Source organism: Heterocephalus glaber, unplaced genomic scaffold (assembly GCF_053883595.1).
Source record: "Heterocephalus glaber isolate CG9 unplaced genomic scaffold, H.glaber_assembly_v1.0 deba00001538, whole genome shotgun sequence".
NCBI classification, from domain to species: Eukaryota; Metazoa; Chordata; class Mammalia; order Rodentia; family Bathyergidae; genus Heterocephalus; species Heterocephalus glaber.
This window is the reverse complement of record NW_028258333.1, coordinates 33,131,024-33,156,730: the sequence shown is the minus strand read 5'-3', so window position 1 is coordinate 33,156,730 and position 25,707 is coordinate 33,131,024.

Genomic DNA, 25,707 nt, shown 5'->3' with positions numbered 1-25,707 from the left:
AGAGATTCTTTGCTGTGAGAAATTGCTCTATTTCATCTAAGTGGTGAAATATAGGTGAACTTTGCAGAGTCATTCATTTGTTCCATTATTATCCTTTTGATATCACATTGTAGCAATAGTTTTTATTTCTTTCCTGATACTGGTAGTTTGTGCCTTCTCCTTTCCTCTTCATCAATTTTTCCAGGTCTGTTAACCAGAGCTCTTCAGAGAAATGAAACAGAGGATGTGTAAATGTATGCCGAAAAAAGACTTTTGAAGGTATCGGTGCACACATTGTAGAGACTACTAAGTCCAACATATTCAGGGCAGGCTGGCATGCTGGAAACCCTGGCAAAGTTGATATTGTGATTTGAAGTCCAAAGGCATGTTGGAACCAGAATGTCTTATCTAAAGACCTTCAACTAACTGGATGAAGCCTAACCATATTATGTACAGTAATCTGTTTACTAAAAATTAACTGATTTAGGTGGTAATTTCAGCTAAAAAACATACCTTCGCAACAACATCTACAGAGCAACATCTACAAAACAAAAACTGAGTTTGATAGCCTAAGTTGCTGCTTAAAATTAATCATTACATTAATAATTTGTCAATTTAATTGATCTTTCAAAAGAACCTGTTTTGCTTATTAATTTTCTCTCTTGTCAACTTACATTGAATTTTGTTTGTATTTTGTCTTAAGCACATGATTCCTTCTTATGGATTTATCTTCTTTCTATTATTCCCACTATTCTATTCTATTATTCTATTATTCCCACTTTCTATTATTCCATTTTTCTATTATTCAGATGATAGCTTATTTTTAAATTTCAGATCTTTTTCTAGTCAAGTGTCTGTATTTAGTGGTACTGATTTTTCTTTTGACACTATTTAAATAGAGAAATGATATTTTGATATATGGTATTTTCAGTGAAGTTCAATTTTTTAAAATTTCCCTTTAGACTTTCTCTTTGACCTATGGTTGTTTTTAGAAGTATTGTGATTGCTTTCCAAGTGTTTGCAGGTATTCTTGTTATGACTCTTGATTTTAAGTTTTATTATGATTATAATTGTAAAACAAGCTGGTTATAATTTCAGTTCTTTAAAACTTGTTACTTTTCATACATCAGATTATGATTTATCTTGTTATATGTCCTACACTTGAGGAGAATATCCATTTTACTGTTGTTGGGTAGAATACGTTATAAAAGTTGTTCAGATCTTGTCATTACAGGAGGGCACAGACTTTTATACATTTGCTGATTTTTTTCTCTAGTAATGCTACAAATTTAGAAAGGTATATTGGAGTCTCCAACTATAATTATAAATAGTTTTGATTCTTTGAATTCTATCAGTTTTAGCTTCACATATTTTTCAACGATCATATTTTTATAACTATGTGTTCCTGTGGGATTGACCTTTTGACCTCTTTTTGACCTCTATGTAATATTTTTCTCTGTCTCTGATAATTTTCTATGCTTTGAATCTGACTTTAACAGATGTTAGTACAGCTGCTTATGTTTTCTTTGATTAATATTTTCATTGCATTATCTTTTTTCCATCGTTTTACTTACAATCTACTTTTATCATTATCCTTGAAGTCAATCTCTTATAGACAACATAGAGTTGCATTATCTTTTTATTTAACAACTGCTTGTCTTCTTGTCAATTTGTGTATCTAAAATATTTATATTTAATATAATTGGATGGAGAATATGACAGAGTGGTAAATGCCAGCAATTCAGCCTCTCTGATAGCTGGCATCCAGACACTAGAAAATAACAACTTGGGGAACAATTTAAGTAAGTAAAAAAAGAGAAGTAGATCCCCTGGAATGGGGAAGGAGCTGAGGGGGAAATTAAAAGCTACAGAGACATAGAAGAGATAGACAATGCTAAGAAGGGAACAAAGCAGTCTGGACTTGCTGTCTAACTCTCTGCTCATGGCTAATGAGTAGGAGAGTCTGACTCTGCAGAAGCAAGATGAGTGCTGGGGACTCCAGGGAGAAATAGAGGTGGGAGATGGGGCTGGTGACACAGGCTCAAGGAAGAGCCTGTGGTTGTTGTGATCTCCAGGGACAACATGGGATTTTGCTCACAGGAGACTCCTTCCACATGGCAGTCAACATCCTGATAGGGATCCCAGTATAGATTCCAGCCATGACACCAGAGAGTGCAGGGTCACGTATCATTCAGGGAAAGGGTTAAATATTTGAATCTGGGACTCAGAACAGCTAGAGGATGTCTTCATTTCAGGGTTCCCAGTGTTACCTTCCTGGGAACTGGGTAAGATAGCAACAGGAGACAGCTGCAGACAGGTATCAGGCTGAACCAAGACCTCTGACAGTTTTGAGCTCAGACCTAAAAGAACGCAGTTCCTACCCCACATGGCCAGAGTTACTCCAAGTTTGAAAATGCCAGCATTGGATGCTGAAGCCCTCACCCAACTATCTGCATCTACGGCAGATCTGGAATCTAACTGGATTCTTTACAGCCATGGACAGGGACACATGTCAGCTTGGACCTTGTCACAGCTTGGGGTAAACTAAAGGAATGCTGGAATAGAGCCCATATCTCAAAATCCCACAAACTTTAAAGCTAGGTGGACAAAACCTTGACTTATTGGACTCCAAAATTGTAGATCCAAGAAGGAAACCATTCATTCCAAAATACAGAGAAATTTGGGGGCTCTTTTTATTTCTTTCCTCTTTCTTCTTTACTAGTTTATTAGACTTTGGTAAATTTTATTTCATCCTTTTCTCTTTTTTTTTTCTTTTTCTTTTTCATGTTCCTATGAATGGGTTTTCTCTATGTACCAGTACATGGATTACCTTTTTTACATTAACCATAGAGCAGTCCATTCCTGGATAACTGAGTGTTAGACCAGTTTTATTGAATTCTGCCATCCCAAATTAACAGAAGTAAGTGAGTCTTGGGACAGAGAAAAAGATTCCAGTTATACTGGGGACCCCTGAAATATTACCAGAAACCTCTGCAGTAGGCTCCAGTCTCCTGCTCAGTGTACAACTCAGGACTTAAGAGAAAAAGAAATTAAAAGACAGAACAAAGAGAGACAGAAAGTGGGGATTCAGGATGACCAATGCCTGTGCAACTGACAAAGATTCTGGCCAGTCCAAGCCACTAATTTTTATTAGTAATCACTTGGGGCAAAGGTGAACTACATGTGAGGATGTGCAATAGTGCAGTTTCTATGGAAACTAATGGAGACAAGGCTCATAAAGGAAAAGACAAAGCATTCTTGAATTAGGAACAGAATAAATAAAATATATGATTATAATTAGAACAGTGTCCAACTAGTTAAGAAAGTTTTAATTGTGGGAACAAATTTGGGTCTGAGTTACTCTGAACTTGGCCCATAGGCTTTGGCCAGATACACTTCCATAAACAAGCCAAATGTGGGATTAACTCTTTATAGTCTGCACTGCTTACAGTCTGCTTTAGGCATAATCAATATTGCAGTCTCCTGAACAGTTAGCCATGCCTAAAGTGCATCACTAAAAAGCAAATTAAATAGAGAGATTTCTATACTAGGAAAAAAAATCTTTCCACAATAAATACCTACAACCTAAGCACAAAACAAAACAAAAAATAAACAACAAACAATAGAGACATGAGAAGACAGGCAACAAAATGCCTCCCAAAACTCTCAACTCCCCCAAAGCAGTGCTAGATAATATTAAAGGAGAAGGTAGCAAAAGCCACACAGCCAAATTATTTTAAAGGATAAAAGAGGAAATTAAAAGTAGATCAAAGAGGTACTCGGAGTCATAGAAGATATAACTAAACAGATAAAAGAAATAATAAACAAAATGATCAGGGAGAAGGTATTTATAAAAGCTAGCTGAGCTAAACAAAATGAAACAAACCATGAGTGAGCAGTTCAGCAAAGAATTAGGGTCCATGAAAACATTTTAAACAGAAATCCAGGGGAACAAAACTTATACTGAAAGTGTGGGAAGCAGAGACAGCCAATGCTGCAGAAAATGAAAACATAAAATGAAAATTAGAAGAAAAACAGAAAATGAAAATTAGAAGATAGGAATGTTTTCAAAATCCATTTGCTCAAAGATACCTTAAAAAAAATAAGGGAATATGAAAAGCTGATTCAATGGCTTCTAGATGATGCAAACACATATCTAAGACTAACTGGAAAAGGTAAAAAATCAGAAGACAGCATAAATCAAATGTTAACAGAAATAATAGCCCAAAACTTCCCAAATATAGGGAAAGAAATAAACATATAGGTAAATGAAATATATATTACCCCAAATAATCACAATTAGAAAAGAACTCTCCACACCACATCATAGTCAAAATACTAGAAGTCCAACCCAGGAACAGGATCTTAAAAGCTGGTAAAGAAAAGCAACAAATCATTTATAAAGGTTTTTAAATTTAAGTGGTTTATAAATGGTTTTCAAATCCATTAGAATTCATAGTGTTGTGGTTTAGATCTAAAACATCCCCCAAAGTCTCAGGTGTTTGGAAGCTGCTTGGATCATGGGGGTACTATTCATCTATTGATGAGTTTAGTAGTTGAATATGCTTTTAGGAGGGGTGGGGCTAGGTGGAAGTTGCTTATTGGGAGCATGACCTGGAGGTATGTACACTTGGCCCTCGCTCCTCCCTTCTCTCTCTACTTCCTGGCCACCATGAGTTGAATGCCTCTCCTCTGCCATGTCCTTCCACCATGCCACTTCCTTCTTGGAGTCAGGCAACCATGCATGGACTGAAATCATGAGCCAAAATAAATCACTCCTCCTTGAAGTTGCAGATGTTGAGTATTTTGTCCCAGGAGTGGGAAAATGACTAGTACAGAAGGCTAGATTGCAATTTTAGAAAGACTAAGTTAATGTTTGGTTCATCTTTGTTTCTAGGACACATTCTTTCAGGGAATCCAGTGTGTTTCAAGGCCCCAACCCCTCAAAGGGCTTGAGCAGCAGTCTATTTTCTCAACACCAAAAGGCTAGAGAAAACTCTCCTCTGATGTTCAGAGGTTTAGAAATTTTTTTCTTAGCCTTCTACTCTGTGAAGATTCAGAATTCAACAAACTTCTTGAGAAAAAACATCCATGTTTTTAAAACCTTTGAAACTACCCCAGTTTTCCTTTTGTTCATCTAATCGTCACAAAGTACATAAAGCAGTTTTCTTCATCTTTAAAAGACTTCTCTGTTCCTACAAAATATTCCCCTATTGAAATAAAGCCCACATTTTCAATCTCTTCTACATCTCAAATAGGCAAACTCCCGAAAGGGAAAAGCTGTTACAAGTTATCATTTTTCATATTTCATCTCACTGAAATATATCTGTCTAATCCTTGTTTCTTTAATACTTGTCTTATATTTTTAGTAGATTGTCTTTGCATTTTATCTACTTTTTCTAGTTGTGCTCAGTAGTATTTTTCATCTGAAGCAAAGTATTGTACCCCTGCTGGAAGTTTCTTACTCAAATTTTGCTTACCAACTTCTATAAATTACTCCTATTTTTTTACATCTAGTTCTGATATCAATTAGATATTTCATCAGTTTTACACATTCCCTCAAATACTTATTGAGAGTCTATTATTCACTTGAAACTGTGTTAGACATTAAGCATATACTTAAATTATCAGTACTCAAGCTAATCAATTTTAAAATGGAGCTTATCTTCTTTTCTAACAAACCTCTTGAGTTCCCCCATTTTTCTCAAAAGAACAATTTTCTCCTTTCACATCAAAATCTAATTTATCAACTTCAGCCCTCAAGTCTTACTTAAGATACTAGTCATAGTCCCTCCATCTATGAAGTCACCAAGGACTTTGATTTACTCATTTAGAAAATTTCTAAAATCTATTTCCTTTTTTGCAGAAATCATTCTCTGTTCTTACATTTTACTCTCTCTCTCTCTCTCTCTCTCTCTCTCTCTCTCTCTCTCTCTCCATCTCTATTAGATCTCTGTCACTTATGAATTTTTCCCTTCTTATACTATAAGGCAACACAAATGTTATCATATAATTTGCTTTCTTAGCACCATTTAATGAATTGGACTTCAGAGAATAAAATATAAACGTATTACCTTGGTCAGTACAAAGTTTCCTTACTTTCTAGCAAAGCCTTCTTTCTAGTTTAAGCATTGAACTGTTTCCTCTGTAACCCCATCTGCTTAATTCCTTGAATAGACAATTATATGTTTCCATGTCCTTTTTTACACTTTTATACCTTCAAGACTTTCATTCCTTCTACCAAAGTAATCTTAAACATTTGATACCTTAGATATTTATTAGATATTTATTAGTAAGGCAGACCAATATCCTTCCTTCAAAGGTCCACTAATGCGTACTGTGGTCGTTCTTTTTTGAGTATCTATGATATTGCCTTTACCTTTACTCAAAGATCATCTCTAATCTTCACCTTGAAACAATCCAGTACTTCAATGAATAGTTTGCTGTTCTACTTTATTAGAAAATTTAAAAGTGACAAATATTTATTCAGCTTCCTCTATCCACTTTGAACCTTGCCTGTGATTTGGAAAGTATTAGCCTCTGCTCTCTAGGCAGCAATGTGAGTTACTTTCAATTGTATTTTACTAACCATTCAGCTTGTTCTAAACTTTTTAGATCCATCTTGTTTCAAAACAGTGTAACTGAACGATGTCTTCAACATTTTTCTGATATAATTTCTGCAAAATCTAAGTGAATTTTGCACTTTGTGAAAATATCTGACACTTCCACTAAATTTAAATTTACCCATTGACTTCAACCACATCAAACATTCCTAAGACTCTCATCTGTCTATAGATACTCAGACTAAGACTTTTTCATATGCAGTGATTTTTCTGACTTGATAACTTTATTTCCCTAATATATCACTGTTTAGGTCATTATTTCTGCCCTGAAGCTATTGCTATCTTTATTATATGACTATTATTTTGAAGTTTCTAAAAGACACACACAGCGTCATTTATATATGTGTATCTCCAAAACCCATAAACTTAGAGATACTTTAACTACTATGAAAAGACATAACATTAAAATACTTGTTGGGGAAGAAAAATAGTGCAAATCAAACTTTTAGCATAGACATCAGAGTTTAAAAGCATATTTTTAAGATCATATTAGATAAGGTAGGCTCTTAATCCAATATGTCAAATGTTCTTATAAGATAGAGACATAGAGAGAAGAGACTATGTGGAAATGAAAGCCGAACTTGAGTGCTGTATCTATAAGCCATGGAACACCAGGGATTGCCAGCTGTCACTGAAAACTATGAGAGACGCATAGAATAGATCTTTCCTCATAGCTTTGAGAAGGAATCAGCATGAAAATGCTTTTATTTCAGACTTCTAGTCTCTAAAACTGTGAGAGAACAAATTTTGATTGTTTTAATGAACCAAGTTTGTGGTACTTTGTCACCATGGTCATAGGAAGCTGACACAGGAATTAATGCAAGAGTATTAGAACTTTAAGAATTGTCTCAAACAATACCAACTATTCTAATAAATGTTTTCATTAAGAAGGCATTAAATTCATAAATTCCTTCCTATTAAAATACATTTAAAAAGAAACTGTAAGAAAGATATCTCCTACTTTCATCCAAATTCAAAGTAATGAGTTTATTGCTTATTTTAGATTGACTTGGAAAAAGTGAACATTTACATTTTAGGGAAGCTTTATGATGCATATCTCTGTCTTTATTTTACTTTAAACATAAAAATGACTTTTTAGAAATATGGGGAGAATTGGGAGACAGTATTCACTTTAAGGCAAATTTGACTCTGTATCTTATCATATATGCATTTATTTGTCTAGTAAAATCCTCTGAGTCATCATTGCTAAATATCAGGCACAGGGCCTGCAAGGACGAAAATGATGCCAACCTTGTTTTCCAGATACTCACAATATATGTCAAAAAATGTACATAAATTGTGTGTATCCAAAGTCAGAAATATGGATGGCTTGGGAAATATGTGTGGAAGTACCAAACAGCCTATAGATGTAACACAGGACAGCACCCAAATGGGTTCTTAAACAAAGAGATGCACTAGGCCCAAAACAAATATGTTTACTTACAACATTACGAAGATGTTTATTATAAGGATTTGGTTCATGCAATTCTGGAGGCCAAGAAGTCCCAAGATTTGCAGTTGGCAAGTTGGAAAGCCAAACTCCGTAAAATGTTGATGTCCCCCTCAAAAACAATGCGTGAAAGAAAAACTGCTGCCTCACTTAGACTTTTTTGTTTTATTCAGGCATTCAACAGATTGCATGGCAAAATATTAATCTTATACAGAAACACCCTTACAGACATAGGCAAAATACTTTCTCATAAATGTCCTATAAATAAAATTTTATTGAAACTATACACACTGATTTGTTTATATATTGTATTGGCTGTTTTCTACATGACACTGGCAGAGTTGTGTATTGTAATAGTTACAGAGAGCATCCAGGCTACAAAGCCTCAAGTATTTGCTTTCTACACCACTACAGAAAAATATCCTAAAAGCTGGACTGAATAGATAATATCAACATGGATATAGATTGTTGAATAAATGGATTAATGAATATATAAATAAATATGGAGTAGATATGTGATACTATGACATGGAATTACTGGGAAAAAATACTGAATCTGAATTAAATTAAACTGAGGCTTTAAAATAAGAAAATGAAAAAAAAAATTAAAAAGAAAAAAAATAAGAAAATGACATCACAAAATTAAACCACATATTTCTTAAGTATTGCCCAGCACAGTCCTGGGTCCCTGTGAAAAATATATCAAATGTGAAACATACAGTTCTTTCCTCAGAGAAACTTGATTTCAAATAAGGAACACATCTTGCTTTAATCAACCAGAACAGTATATAATAAAAACTGAATATTTGGTAGAAAGCCTAAGTGCTGTTGTACTTTTTTTAAAGTATGCTACCAGAATTTAGTTCATGAAGAAAACAAAAACAGGAAATCAAGAAAACTAATTGCTTGAAAATATTTCAGTTTCTGCTCCAACGTGGATATCATACACCCTGTAACCTAAAATGTTTGCTTGGACCTATTAATATAATGTGAACTGCTTTTAAGCAGAGTACCAAAGTCTAAATGACTTTTGAGAAAATTGGTCCAGGTGGAATATGTTGTTTTTTAAGTTTATATCAATATTTCTTAGTATTTATGCATCCACAGGGGAACAAGGTTTCTAGATACAGTAGTTTGCAAGCCCTGGATTGTTTAGTGCTCTGTTTAGTGATTTTTTTAATAAGTCCAGTTTTTTCCTGTTCTGTTTTGTGTGTGTGTTTGTGAAATCATTATGAGTAATGGGTAGAATTATTAACTTGATTCAGAATTTCTCATAAATTTTCAACTTTGTTCTATTGTCTTAAGATGAATTTTGTTTTTTCTCCTCTATCTTGTGGTTGATTACTAAAGGAATATCTATAAATCTATTGTAAAATTATTCAATGGATTTCATGGAACACTGCAAAAATTGCCATATAATTAATTACATAATTAAGTCTAACTCCACATGTGTGTTATAATTGTCTTGTTTTACCATGCAATACATTGCCGAAATCTTCAATTTAAAATGGATTTCACAAGGCTGACTTAGAAGTTACATATGTCATTTTACTAATTTGATTAAACATATGCATAGTGGGAAAATTCACTGGATAGAATAAGGAGAGAACTAGATGATAGGTATTTATTAATCGGTTATCTTTAATTTTATTAATCAAATAATTCCTATTTATCATATGGATTTCAGAACTAACTACAAAGATAATGTATATTTTAGTAATGTATATTGTATAATTACAAATGTAAGGCATAAGTACTATACAAAATTTGGACATTTTAAAAATTTTTAATGAAAAATATTGGAATGTCATAAATCATAATGCTACCATTAAAAAATAAACACACTGATATTAATTAATTTGCCTAAACTAGTTTTTTTATTAAAATATATAAATTAAAAACTAGAATCAAATGTGTATACAAATAATATAATAATACATTTTATTTTATAAAATTCAAATTACACTTTATCTAATATGATCTTGATTTTTCACTCTGTTGGTAATATTTTTGGTTACATGACTTTTGTGACCAAAACCTTATAAAACTTTGTAGTCTGAGGATACTATAATTTAGGTTGCTTCAAATTTCTTAAATAACACACAATGTATAAAAAATAGTTTTTAAAAATCCTGAAAATTCCCCACTACTAAATTTAATTTCTCTTCTATTTTTAAAAATTGCCACACTATTAAAGTATAATTACTATACCAAAAATTCACTCTTTTAAAATGTACAACTCAATGCTTATCAGTATATTTACAGAGTTGTGCAATCACCTCTATCTAATTTCAGGACATTTTAATCACTTTCCAGAATCTAATGCCTATTTGCCATCACTGTTCTTCACTCCACATTTACCCTAGAAACTTGCAGTCATTAACCTACCTTCCATTTCTATGAAATTAACCTCATCAGTAACTGTCTATATAATAACAAGAGATGACAGCTGACTTAACTGCAAGCCTCAGTCCCTATTGAAAAAGTCTTTAGTGAAATAAAAGACATGAGAGGAGCCAAAAAAGCAAATACTAAAGGAAATTTTTAACCTCTGACACCACAGCCATAATAAACAAGCTTAATTCCTACCTAAATTACCTCACACTAAAGTCACATCTACTTCAGTTCCTTTGACTTAGTGCTTCATTTCTAGCTTTGAACAAAAAAATTACAAGATATGTTAGGAGACCAAAAAAAAAAAAAAATCAAGAATTAGAATCAAATTCATCTATGGCAAATATTTTGGAATTATTAGAGTTTTGAGTGATTTAAAAATAACTATGACTAATATGTCCAGGATTCTTATGAAAAAAAATAGGCAACATTCAAGAATAGAAGAATGAAAACCCTGAGAAAGAAACAAACAAAAACTGCTAAACATCAAAAGCACTACAAGGAAATGAAATATTTATTTACTGGACTCATCAGCAGACAGGTCATAGCCAAGGAGAAAATCAGTGATTTTGAAAATATACCAATACATTCTTCCAGAGCTAAAAAACAGAGAGAGAGAAAGAGAGAGAGAGAATGGAAAATAACTGAATATCCAATAACTTGGGGATGATTACTGAAAGTGTAGAAAATGCATAAGAAGAATACCAAAAGAAAGAGAACAAATAACAGAAATATTGAAAGAATAAAAGTCAGCATACGATAAAGCTCCCTGAATATCCATATTTCTTTTGGCATAACTCTCAACAGCTAAGCTATGGAAACAGCCTAGGTGTCTGTCAGCTAACGAGTAAAGAAAATGCAGCATATATACACACAATGAAGACTCATTTACTCATAAAGAAGGAAATCACACTATTTGCAGGAAAATAAATGGAACTGGAGGTCATAACATTATCAAAATAAGCCAAACTCAGAATTTCAAATACCAGATGTTTTCTGTCATAGGTGGAATCAAAAAGAAAGAGATGACATAAAAGTAGAAGTGAACCTTTTAGAAATGAAGAAGAGTATAAAGGGGAGAGGAGGGAAGGGCAAGAGGATAATAGTGGACAGATGATCAAAGTGTGTCATGTGCACGTACCCATCATTCTGTGTATTTAACACACTAATAATAAATCTACAACAACACATATCAAATTAAAGCTCTATAAAATTTAAAACAAAGGAAATATTGAAAGAAGGCATAGATGGGAATAAACCTTACAGAGCAAGAGGAATAAGAAACATACTGGACATCTCAGAAATCATGCAAGCAAGACAAGGTTGATTGGAAATACTTAGTCTTCAAAGTAAAAACTACTGATCTAGGATTCTACATCTGTATAAGTTATCCTTCAAAAGTGAAAGGAAAATACTTTCTCAAACAAATAAAAATTGAGAGAATTTTCATCAATATACTCATATTGTCTTAACCTGTTTTCTATTACTATAACAAAATACCCAAGACAGTAATTTCTGAAAAATAGAAGGTTATTTGGCTCACAGTTCTGCAGGCTAGGAGGTCCAAAGGCGTGATATCAATACCTGCTCAGCATATGATGAGAGCCTTCTTACAGAGCCATAACACAGCGAGAGTATCACATGGCAAATCATACCAAACATGTTAGCTGAGATCCTCATCCTCTCCTTATAAAACTACAAGTACTATCATGGGAGTCCTGCCATCATGACCTCATGTAATCCTAAATTCTTCCCAAAGGCTGCATTTGTAAATACCATCAACATATGAATTTGAAGTTACGTTTCTAACACATGAACTTTGGGGTACCCATTCACACCACAGCATCTGTCTTGTAAGAAATGTTAAGAAGTGGGGCCGGGGATTTGGCTCAGGGGTTTTGTCACCTGCTGTGCAAGTGCAAGAACCCAAGTTCGATCCCCAGTACCAAAATAAAGAAAGAAAGAAATAAAGAAAATAAAGAAATGTTAAGAAGTGCTTGACTAAGAGGGAAAATGATAAGGTGAAAAGCTCACACTGCTTAAGAAAACTATAAAAGAATAAGTGAAGATGGAGTAAAAATCTTTGATTGTTAGGGCCGGGGATTTAGCTCAGTGGTTTCGCCCCCTGCTGCACAAGTGGAAGGAAGGACTTGAGTTCGATCCCCGGTACCAAAAAACAAACAAACCAAAAAACAAAATCTTTGATTTTTCTTATTTTTAATGGATTTAATAACTGGTTGAAATGATTACAGCAAGAAATAATTTATTTATTTTAGCTAATGAGAAAGAAAAGAATGACAGCAATGTAATAAAGGACAGTGAAGAAGAACCAGGAGCATTCTATTATAAGCTACCTACATATCTATGAAGTGTTATTTGGAAGTGGACTCATATTAATTTTAAATGTATATTGCAAATTCTAGAGATATTACTGAATAAACCTGTGAAAGGACATATAGAAATTATAAGAAAATAAATTCATATAAGATATATAAATAAAACCAGAAAAAAGCGAAAGTCGAAAAAGAAGCAACACAGGCAATGACTAGTATATCAATCATCATTCACTAGGTAAAATAAGAGACAAAGACTACCACAGTGGATAACTAAATAAAGCCCAACTATGTGTGATCCACAAAATACACACTTTAAATATAAAAAATAACATAAATTAAAAGTAGTGATAGAAAACTATAATATGTTAGCAATAATTAAAAACTAGAGAAGTTATAATATTTTTAAAGACAGAAATTACAGAGATTACAGAAGACAGAGATTACAGAGAAGAGAAAATTATTAAGAATGAAAACAGAGATTATCCAAGAATAACAGAAAGTAGAAGCAGATAAATCTAATATAGTTGAACACTTTGACACCACTACATCAGTAATTGACAGATTTAATAGCTAAAAAGTATTAAGGATTTAATTGAATATCAATCAACAGGATATAATTGACAATTATATTTCATCTAACAACACTAGAATATCATTCTTCTGAAGCTCATGTAGAGGACTTACAAAACTAGACTATATTTTGGAATATAAAATGCATCTTAACATGTCCTTGCTTCGGCAACACAAATACTAAAACTCATCTTAACAAATTTAAAAGACTGGAAATTATAGTCAATATATATTCTCAATACCGTGCAATTAAACTAAAAATTAATAACAGAAAGATAAGTGGAAGATCAAAAATAATTTTGAGATTAAACACCATACTTCTAAATAATGAATGAGTAAAAGAATTCTCATAAAAATATAAAATATTTTGAAGTAAATGAAAATACAATTTACCTAAATTTTTTTTGGTGTCAAGGATTGAACTCAGGTCCTTGTGCTTGTGCAGCAAGTGGCGAAACCACTGAGCTAAATCCCCAGCCCCACAATTTAACTAAATTTATGGATGGAGAGAAGAAGAGCTTAGGGAGAAAATTGTAGCATTATATATATATCTATAGATATATAGATATAGATATATATATGCTACAAGTTTATATATATAATATATTGTATATATGTTTGTGTATATATATTATGCTTATATGTGTGGTTTTAATATGAATTTATCTATATATTTGGGAAGAATTCTTACAATTATGATATTCATTTATCTACTTTGGTAAACTAGAAAAAGACAATTAGATTCAAAATAAGCAGAAGCAAACAAATAATGAAAATTTTTTAAAATGAAATTGAGGATATTAATTAAAGGTAAAAAAAGGAATGTTATCAACGTTATGCCTGCAAATTTGCTAAGAAAGAACTAATTTCCTGAAAGATAGTATTTATTATGAAAGTTGATATAAAGCAAAATAGATAACCTAAATAGGCCTATATATATTAAGAAAGTAATGAATAATTAATAAACTTTTCAAAACAGTAGACACTAGACCTAGCTAGGTTATCTAGTGAAATATTCTACTAAATATTTATGGGAGAAGAATACCAACTCCCTAACAGGAATAGTACTTAAGTCCTTCCATGAAGCCAACATTACCTTAATACCAAAACCAGAAAAAGACATTAAAAGAAAGGAAAACTACAGGTCAATATATCTTAAAAATATATATGTAAAATCTCAACAAAATATTAGCAAATTGAATCCAACAAAGTATAAAATTAATTATGCACCATGACCAAGTGGGATGTATTCCAGGTTCCAGTTACACAAGTCTGTTTCAACATTTGAAATCAATTAGTATAATTCATTACATAAACATTATACGGATGAAAAATTATGTGATCATTGTAACAGCTATATGAAAAGGATTAGGCAAAATCCAACATTCACTCGTGATTAAATAACTCTCAATGAACTAGGAAAAGGAAGCAACTTCCTCAACTAACAAAGAACTATATCAGCAAGATGGCAAAATAGGAGACAGTAAACTTCTCTACCCTCCTCAAAGAAAATTCAAATTCAAGTATTAACAGAGATGAACACCTTTGTATAAACCTTAAAACTTGGAAAGAACCCTAAAACATCTGTGTGAACTATAAAACCAATTAAACATTGTCTAAGAAGTGTAGGAGGAATAGTTTCATTTTATGTCACTTTTTTCTTTCTCCAAATTTGGCACAACACTGTATAGAAGATTCGCTGGGCCAACAAATTCTATAGTGAGAAAAGAGAACTGGCAATGAACATCTAACTTCCCTAGCATTCCTAAATAACATTTCCAGAAGCTCACTCTAGTCTTACCTCATAGGGAACACAGAGAATAAGGGCACAAATAGAAAAGAGTCATTGCTTACAAGGCCTATTGTGTGGATCTTTGTGCTAACTCTGTGTTACTGGCAATGGAGATGCCTGATCACAGGTAACCTGTAAAGCCCAAATAGTCATTCTCAGAAGCATGGTGGGAAGACCAATCTGACTTGAGTCTCAAGATGGCCAACCTCCAAGCCACCTCTTTTTTTTTAATTGAGTTTATTGGTACATTTTAGATATACAATATGATGATATTCATCACTGGGAATTTGTACCTTTACATGATATATCTTGGTTCTTATTTTTTCCCCATTCCCCTGCCCTCCCTTTAACCCCTCTACCCCTCCTATTTTACAAAGACTTTGTTTCCATTTTTCCCTTTTCTCATATTTTTTCCTTTCCCTTCTTTCCTTTCCAGCCCAGGACTGCCCCCCACCTCCCCAGCATGCCAACTCTTTGAATGTACCCAAGGCCCTGGCCAAGGACAGAGATTTCTGCTACTAAGTATTTCAATAATTCTCAAGGGCTAGACTTTGCCATTTGAATAATCAAAGAATGATTAGTCTTAACCTCAAAACCCACCCCAAGAACCTGCTTGTGGAATGAGATTTTATCACAAGCTCTTTTAGGCAAAGCACAAGGGTTACTCTTGCACTCTTCAAATGAGTGTTGAAACAGTGCTTCTTCTCAGCCTCACAGCTTACCACAGGAAAGTCAACAAGCTTTAACTGTGTATTTCTACTCACTGTAGCAGCTGGTCACAGCTGAGCAGTGACTACATATAACCTCAGGACACAACCAGTTACCCTGTTTAATTGCAAAACTCAAGTAGCCGTAACAACCAGAACTTTGTGTCCCTTTTTGATTAGAAGAAATGCCACCTGATGATAGAGCGTAACCAGTGATCCCACCAGAAAAGAAAATCAAGCCAGTTACCCTATCTGACTTCAGAGCAAAGGAAGCAAGCCACAAAGCAAAAGAACAGGACAGCAAACTCTGCCCATGCACGGACATCACCAGCTCTCTCAACCAGTGCCTCAGACTAAATTTAATAATGAAAGTCTGTCCCTACAAAGGACAAAAGAGGTGCCTAGCTTTTCAAATGTCTGGACCAAAGTGTGAACACACAAGGATTATGAAGAATTGTGTACTCATGACACTTCCAAAAGAAAATAATCAAGCCCCAGTAAAGGATCCTAAAGAAACAAATGTCTGACAAGGAATTCAGAATAGTCCTCTTTTCTCATTGTGGAGAAAAATTACCCAATAGTAGCCAAAGTTAAAGGAAGAAAGGCTTATTTCAGCTCACATTTTGTAGAGGTTCCAGTCCATAATCAGCTAGCTCCAAGGCAGGGTGGCATGACAGAGGGTCATCACAAAGAAGAAATAGTCCATGGCAACCAGGCAGGAGACAGTAAAGCAGCAAGCAGCAGCAGCAGGCTTGTCCTTCCCTTTATATTCTTTCCAGGCTATAATCCTATTGATTGGTGCCACCCACACCCAGGGTGAGATACTCTTAATCCCGGTATTCCACACCCTAGATCTAGCCACCTCCAAAAAGTTTCCATGCACCTATGACTGTATGAGGCTTTGGGGGGACATCTAGATACAAGCTGTAAAAGTGAACTACAGAAATAAATGGATAAAAAATTAGATAAAATTTGGAAGATAATGTACAAACAAAATGAAAAGTTTTACAAAGAAAAGCATTTTAAAAAACAAATAGAAGTTCTACAGATGAAGAACACAATAACTAGATTGAAAAATTCAACAGAAAGCTTGAAAATCAAATTTCAACAAGATGAAGAAAATAAGCTGAAAGGCAGAACATTTAAATTATCAATCCCACAGGAAAGGGCTTTGGGACCACCTTCTATCCCACCACTCCCGGCCCAGAGGAAGGGGCTTCCCAGCCACCATCCATCCTGCCACTCCTGGCCCAGAGGACAGGGCTTTGGGGCTGCCGTCCATCCCACTGCTCCTGGCCCAGAGGAAGGGGCTTCTGGGCCATCATCCCTACCACCGCTCCCAGCCCCTGTCCCACCTCTCCCAGCTCAGAGGAGGTAAGCCATGTGGGCACCAACAGCACTCCCCAGCCCCCCCCCATTGAAATGAGAAAACACATAAATAAGTCTCAAAACCAGAATTCCAGATCACCTGCAACAACCCCAAAGGGAAATGAGATGGAACACTCTGATACTCAACCACCTGGACCCACTGAACTGGCAACAAAAAGGGATCTGGAAAAATTGAAATCAGAAATAGTTTCTCAGATAACAGGAGAAATTGTGCTCCTAGTGGAAGACATGATTAATAAATCTAGACAGGAGCTGAGGAACATGATGGAATCCCAACATAGGAAACAAATGGAATCCATAAAACAGATGCAAACAGATTTCTAGGAGATTAAAAACTCCATTGAAAGTCTACACAGCAGAATGGGCCAATGTGAGGACAGAATTTCAGATATAGAAGATAAGATTGCAATTAATGACCAGGAAAAGAAAAATTGCTTCAAAATTACAATGGAACACGAGAAATCAATCCACCAGGTGCTAGATGATGCAAAGAAGAATAACATAAGATTGATTGGAGTCAAGGAAGAAATAGGAGAGAGTGCAGATGACATAAAAAACACTCTTCAGAAGTAATGGCAGAAAACTTCCCAAGCAGGGGAAAAGAACTTGACATACAGATAAGTGAGGCATATAGGACTCCAAATAGCCTTGATCAAAAACATCAACACATAGGCATATAATTGTTAAGATTCCAGAAACTCAATAGAAGAGCAAAGTTCTACAAGCAGTTAGAAAAAAGAAACAAATCACATACAAAGGAAAGCCCATCAGAATCACAGCAGACTTCTCAACACAAACCAGCAAGGCAAGAAGAGCTTGTAATGACATATTCCAAGCACTAAAAGAAAACAGCCTCCAACCCAGATTGATGTACCCTGCAAAACTATCTTTCAAAATGGATAGAGAAATAAGATACTTTCATGACAAAGAGCACCTTAGGAACTTCCTGAATACCAAACCAGCACTCCAAAGAATTGTACACAATATCCTAGGAACAGACATTGAGGATCAAAACCCCATGAAGCAAAGCAGAATGAACCCATCTGGCATGACAGGAAATTAAATGTAAAGGGGGAGAACCCAACAAAAAGAAAAAGTCATGGCAATGACAAGTCAATATATTTCAGTTATAACCATCAATGTTAATGGTCTCAATTCACCAATCAAAAGAAATAGACTGGCAGAATGGGTCAAGAAGCAAAATCCAACAATATGCTGCATACAAGAAACACACTTAATTCAAAATGAAGCTCAGACTGAAAGTTAAAGGGTGGAAAACAATACTCCATGCAAAGGGAACCCGAATAAAAGCAGAAGTAGATATCCTCTTTGCAGATCAAGTGGATTTCAAACCAACACTGATTAAGAGAAATGAAGATGTATACTACATCTTTGTAAAGGGAAGAATCCAAGAGGAAGAGATGACAATCATAAATATCTATGCACCAAACACTAGTGCACCCAACTATAAAACAAATACTAATGGACATGAAGAGTCATATATGTACTAATACAATTGTAGTGGGGGACCTCAACACCCCACTGTCACAAATAGATAGATCAACTAGACTAAAAATAAGTAATGAAATACTAGAACTCAATCAAACTCTTGAACAAATGAACTTAACAGATGTTTACAGAGTGTTCCACCCCACAAAATCAGAATACACATTCTTCTCAGCTGCACATGGGTCATTCTCCAAAACAGACCACATATTCACACATAGATCATGTTTAAGGAAGTGCAAAGGAATTGAAGTTATCCCCTGTATATTATCAGACCATAGTGCAAAGAAATTGGAGATCCATAGCAAAAGAAACTTGAAAAACTTCATAAACACGTGGAAATTGAACAACACACTTCTGAATAACCAATGGGTCACAGAGGAAATTAAAGAAGAAATCAGACAGTTCCTACAATTAAATGACAATGACAATACAACATATCGGAATCTATGGGACACAATGAAAGCAGTCCTACTAGGGAAATTCATAGAAGTGAACATGCATATTAGGAAAACAGAATGAGCCCAATTAAACAACCTGATGCTGAAGCTCAAGCTTTTAGAAAAAGAAGAGCAGGACAACCCCAAAGCTCATACAAGGGAGGAAATTATAAAGATCAGAGCAGAAATCAATGCAATAGAGACTAAGAGAACAAAACAAAAAATCAATGAAGCCAAGAGTTGGTTCTTCAAAAGAATCAACAAAATTGACAAGCCCTTAGCTAACCTTATCAGAAAAAGGAAAGAAAAGGCCCAAATCCATGCAATTAAGAATGAAAAGGGTGAAATTACAACAGACCCAGCAAAATCCAGAGGATCATCAATACCTACTTCCAGAACCTATACTCCAATAAGATGGAAAACATAGAAGAAATGGACAGATTCCTAGATATGTATGAATTACTAAAGTTGAACAAAGCAGACCTAAATATTCTAAATGACCCAATATAAAGCAATGAAATTGAAAACATAATTGAAAGCTTACCAACTAAGAAAAGCCTGGGAGTTATGGCTTCACTGCTGAATTCTACAAGACATTTAGAGAGGAATTGCTGCCACTATTGTTTAAACTCTTCAATGAAATTGAAAGGGAAGCAATACTCCCAAATTCATTCCTGGAAGCAAGCATCACCTTGATCCCCAAAGCAGAGAAAGACCCAACCGAAAAGGAGAACTATAGGCCAATCTCACTAATGAACATAGATGCAAAAATCCTTAATAAGATAATGGCAAATAGAATGCAGAAGATCATCAAGAAGATAATACACCATGACCAAGTGGAATTCATCCGAGGGATGCAGGGATGTTTCAACATATGCAAATCAATCAATGTAATACACTATATCAATAGAGCCAAGGACAAAAACCATATGATTATCTCCATAGATGCAGAAAAAGCATTTGACAAAATCCAACATGCATTTATGATAAAAAAAAAACCCTACAAAAAATTGGAATAGATGGTCTCTACCTCAAACTGATAAAAGCCACCTATGAAACACCAACAGCCAATGCCATACTAAATAGTGAAAAGCTGAAGTCTGTCACAGTAAAATCAGGAGCAAGACATGGATGTCCACTATCACCACTCTTGTTCAATATAGTTTTGGAAACATTAGCCATGGCAATTAGACAAGAGAAAGAAATAAAAGGAATAAAGATAGGAAACAAAGAAGTCAAATTGTCATTATTTGCAGATGACATGATACTCTATATAGAAGACAATAAAGACTCCAACAAAAGTCTTCTAGATTTAATAACCAAATTCAGTCAAGTAGCTGGTTACAAGGTCAACACACAAAAATCAATAGCTTTCCTCTACACAAATGACAGACTCATTGAGAGAGAAATAGGGCAATCAATTCCTTACACAATAGCATCCCCAAAACTGAAATACCTAGGAATCAACCTAACAAAAGAAATCAAAGACCTCTTCTCTAAAAACTATAGCACTCTGAAAAGAGAGATTGAAGATGATATCAGAAAATGGACAGATATCCCCTGCTCCTGGATAGGAAGGATTAATATAGTGAAAATGGCCATACTTTCAAAACTGCTGTATAGATTCAATGCAATTCCAATTGAGATCCCAGCAGCATACTTCCTGGACCTTGAGAAAACAATCCAAAAATTCATTTGTAACAAGAAGAGACCCAGAAGAGCAAAAGCAATTCTAGTTAACAGAGACATGGCAGGGGGTATCACAATTCCCAACCTAAAACTATACTACAAAGCTACTGTGATAAAAAAAAAAAAAAAAAAAAAGCATGGTACTGGCCAAGAAACAGACCTGAGGACCAGTGGAACAGATTAGAAGATGCAGAAACAACTCCAGACACACTCAACCATCTCATCTTTGTAAAGGAGCCAAACACCCTCACTGGAGGAAAGATAGCCTCTTTAATAAATGGTGCTGGAAAGATTGGGTTTCAACTTGTCAAAGATTAAAACTGGACCTATATCTCTCGCCATGCACTAAACTAAAATCAAAATGGATTAAAGATCTAAATATTAAAATAGAAACTCTGAACCAGTTGGAACAGAGGTTAGGTAGAACTCTTGAAGACATTGCTGTAGGAAAATATTTTATTAACAAAACCTCAGTTGCCCGTGAAGTAGCACAAACATTCAACAAGTGGGATCTCTTCTTATTAAAAGGCTTCTGCACAGCAAGAGAAACCACCAGCAGTGTGAAGAGACAACCCACAATGTGGGAAAAAATCTTCACCTGTTCTTCCTCAGACAAAGGTCTACTATCTCGAATCTATAAAGAACTTAAAAAGATCAGACCTCCCAAATTTAAAGACCCAATTCAAAACTGGGCATCCGAAATGAACAGACATTTCTCACACAAAGAAGTAGAAATAGCAAATAAATACATGAAAAAATGTTCAACATCACTGGTTATTCGAGAGATGCAAATGAAAACAATCCTGAGATTCCACCTCACTCCAGAAAGAATGGCTGATATCACGAAATCAACCAATAACAAGTGCTGGCGGGTCTGTGAGGAAGAGGAACCCTGCTCCACTGCTGTTGGGAGTGTAGACTGGTTCAACCACTACCGAAATCAGTATGGAGATACCTCAAAGAACTAGGATTGGAAGTCCCATTTGACCCTGCTCTTCCACTGCTGGGGATCTTCCCCAAAGAATTAAAAGAATCATACCACAGTGATATATGTGCACCCATGTTCATAGCAGCACAATTTGTGATAGCTAAAACTTGGAAACAGCCCAAATGCCCATCAACTGGAGACTGGATAAAGAAAATGTGGTTTTTTTATAAAATGGAGTACTACTCAGCCATAAAAAATGAGAAATTAGAGACATTTATAGCTAAGTGGATGTACATTGAGGTGATACTCTTAAGTGAAATAAATAGAACACACATGTACAAATACCAAATAGTTTCTCTGGTGTGAGAAACTGAAAGTGTAAATAAGGACTAAAATGTATAATAGGTCATGTGAAATAGGAAGAAAAGGGGAAAAGGGGAAGGAAGTGGGAGGGGTAGGGGAAATGAAAGCAGGGTATGGAATTAATATGAGTAAATGGAAAAATTGGAACAAAATCTTTGTAAATAGGGAAGAATGGAGGGGTTGAAGGGAGGGCTGGGTAAGGGTGAAAAATAATAACCAGGAGAGATTATGTCAATGTGCAAATTTCCGAAGATGAATGTCGTTATATTGTATACCTAAAATGCACCAATGATTAGAATGAATAATCGATAATGCAAAATAGGAAAAAAAGGTCCAAAGGGGTAGGGGTAGTGGGAGGGGCAGGGGAAAGGAAAGAAGGGAAAGGAAAAATGATGAGAAATGGAAAAAATGGAAATAAAGTCTTTGTAAATAGGGAAGGGTGGAAGGGGTGAAGGGAGGGCTAGGAATGGGGAAAAAATAAGAATCAAGATGCATCATGTAAAGGTACAAGTTTTCAAGGAGACATGTAATTGTGTTGTATACATAAAATGTACCAATAAAAGAATTTAACAACAAAAACAAAAAATAAATAAATAAAAATAAAATTATCAATCCCAGGAATAAAATGGAAAAAACAATAAAAAAGAATAAAGGAAGTCTATGGGAATTATGGGACACCCTCTACAGACCTAATATTTTCATAACAGAAGCTCCTGAAAAAGAGAGAAAGAAATTTCTAGGAAGTACATTTAAAGACAGTGTCAAAAACTTTCCCAAATCTTGGGGAAAATGCCAAAATTTAGGAAACAAACAAAATCTCCACTTGAGTTCAACACAAGAAAGAATTTACCAAAACATATAACAATCAAACTATTAAACTACCAAATATCAAAAACAGAGCTGGCAATGTAGTTTAATCATAGAGTAATTGCCTAGCATGAGTGAGACCCTAGTTCCATACCCATTACTGCCCCAAAAAGTAAAAAAAAAAAAAGTTAAAACAGCAAGAGATAAGAAATAATGCCTTTAAAAAAAGAATATCAACAGATTGCTCAGCAGGTCATGAGAGATAATAGATCAAACATATTGAAATACAATAAAATGCCAACCAAGAAATTTTATATAGAGAAACTGTTCTGCTTAGAGAGGAAATACAGTTTTCCTGACAAGCAAAAGTTTAAGAACTTTAACACTACTTGATATGTCTTACAAGAATTGGTAAAAATTCTTCCTTAAACTGAAAAAGTTGCTAAATAATAACAAAATATATAAAAATAAGTGGATTTAAAGTATATAAGAAGATATCCATAAGCTATATACAAATACCAGACAATTTTATACAATGCACTGGAGCATCCATATGTTTTTGAATCTCCATGAGTACTAGAATCAAAACTCTATAGACACTGAGGGATGGCTGTATATGCACTCAAAACTGTTGCACCTAAATATGTAAAGCAAATATTAATATCTCTGAAGGAAGAAACAATACAAAATAGTAGAGGACCTCAATGCCTTTATTGCAACAGTGGAGAGCTGATTCACACAGAAAACCAAAGAACAAACTTGGAGGAAACCTCAAGATGGCAGACTAAGGCAGCCTGGATCCACAAACAGTTCTGGGAAAATCTAAAACCAACAGGCATGAAGCTCTGAAGGAGTACATGGATATTTGAAGAATCACAACCTGAGAATGAAAGTAACCAAGATGACTGGAGCACAATGGAGTGGAGTCTGGAGAATGGGAGAGAGACTACACTGCTGAGCTCCGGAGATGGAATACTGAGCTGGGAGTCATCCGCCATGTGATGCTAACACAACACTGATATAGGGTGCAGCCCTGACTTACAGCAAGGCAGTGACTTAGAGCATGGTGGGGTGAAGAAAGCCAGACTGTCACAGCTCAGACAGCCTGACATGAAAGGACAGAGCAAAGCAGAGCAGACAGACAGCAGGAGCAAGTCAGCTTCACTCTAAACAGCAGATATAAGTAGCCACAGGGATATCTCAAAGGGAAGAGGTCTGAGTGGGGGCAGAGTCCTGCAGGACCAGTGGTAGACTTGCATTAGGCCAATCCTGTTACACATACCACCACCCCACCATCACCACAACTCACCTACAAGCCCCTGGTTCTAAGACAGACACAGCCGCCAGCTAGCAATGTCCAACGCAGGTTGAAGTGCAGCATACCTCTGCCTGCCGAGGAAACAGGTAGCAATTTGGACAGCCCATCTAAACACCTAGCCCCTTCACTGTCAGCTACAGAAGAGTGTAAGTTCACTATGGGGAATAGATTCAAGGACTGAACATGCTCAATTTCCCAGTCACAACCACAGAAGAGAAGGGCTCAGCCCACAGCAAGCACCCCAAGATCTCTCAATATTTGAACTAAGAGGTAAGACCATTTTGTGGAATTCTAACTACAGAATAAATCAGGCTAGATAGATTCTTTATCATTTTTTTCATCTTGTATTGCTTTTTGAAACAGCTGGGGAGGAGCAATGTGTGCTAGTAAGAGCAGGATTGGAATTATTGCTTTTACCTCTAAAGTATCTTACAAGTCATAACAGGTTCTTCCATGCCAAGAGTTGTTTCATGGAGTTAGCTAAATTTCTTGGTTTGATCCTAAAGCCCCCTATGCCCTCCATCACATTCTGTTTAAACTTCCTCCTCTCCTTCTCTTTCCTTATTTCCCCTTCTCCTTCCTTATTCCCCCTCTTGAACCCTCTCAAATTTCCTCTCCCTTCCCTTCTGATACACAAACATTATTATGTCATTTCGGGAAAATTGGTGGAGCTGGAGATCATCAAGTTAAACAAAATAAGTCAAATTCAGTAAGATAAGTATTAGATCTCTCTCATGTATGGAATCTGTGATGAGGGAGATGATAGGAAAGCAGAAAGAGAAAGGGGACAAGAGAAGGGATAGGAGAGGTAAAACAGGTTAACAGGGCAGATGGAAATGATCCAATGATGTTACACACATGCATGAAAATGTCCCACAGATACTCACTATGTTGTAAGATTAATACCCGCTAGCAATTATAAATTAAAAATATGGAGGAATGTGCATATTGAAAAGTAAGAGAAAGCAGTCTGAAAATCCCAAGTATTAGTCCAAATGTAGGACATTCTGGAGAAAGCAATACTATAGAAACAGAATAAAGCAGTGTTTCCCAGGAGTGGCATCAGAGAAAAGAAATGAATAGGTAAAGCACATAAGATTTTTAGGACAGTATTGATTTTGATAAACTAATGAAGGATACATGACATCATGGATAACCTATAGAAATGTGCAACACAGTGTGACACTGAATATGTTAGTAACAATTATGCATCAATATTGCCTTAACAATTGCAGTAAAAGTATCACACTAATGCAAAAGGTTAACAAGCTTGTGAAGTAGGAGTTATATGCCAGGTCAGGGAGTAATATATGGGTTAATTCTGCATTTATCATGTAATTTCTCCTGAAAACTTAAAGTTCTCTAAAAAATAAAGTCTATTAATTTGAAATTAATATTTTTTAAATGGTCTTTGTC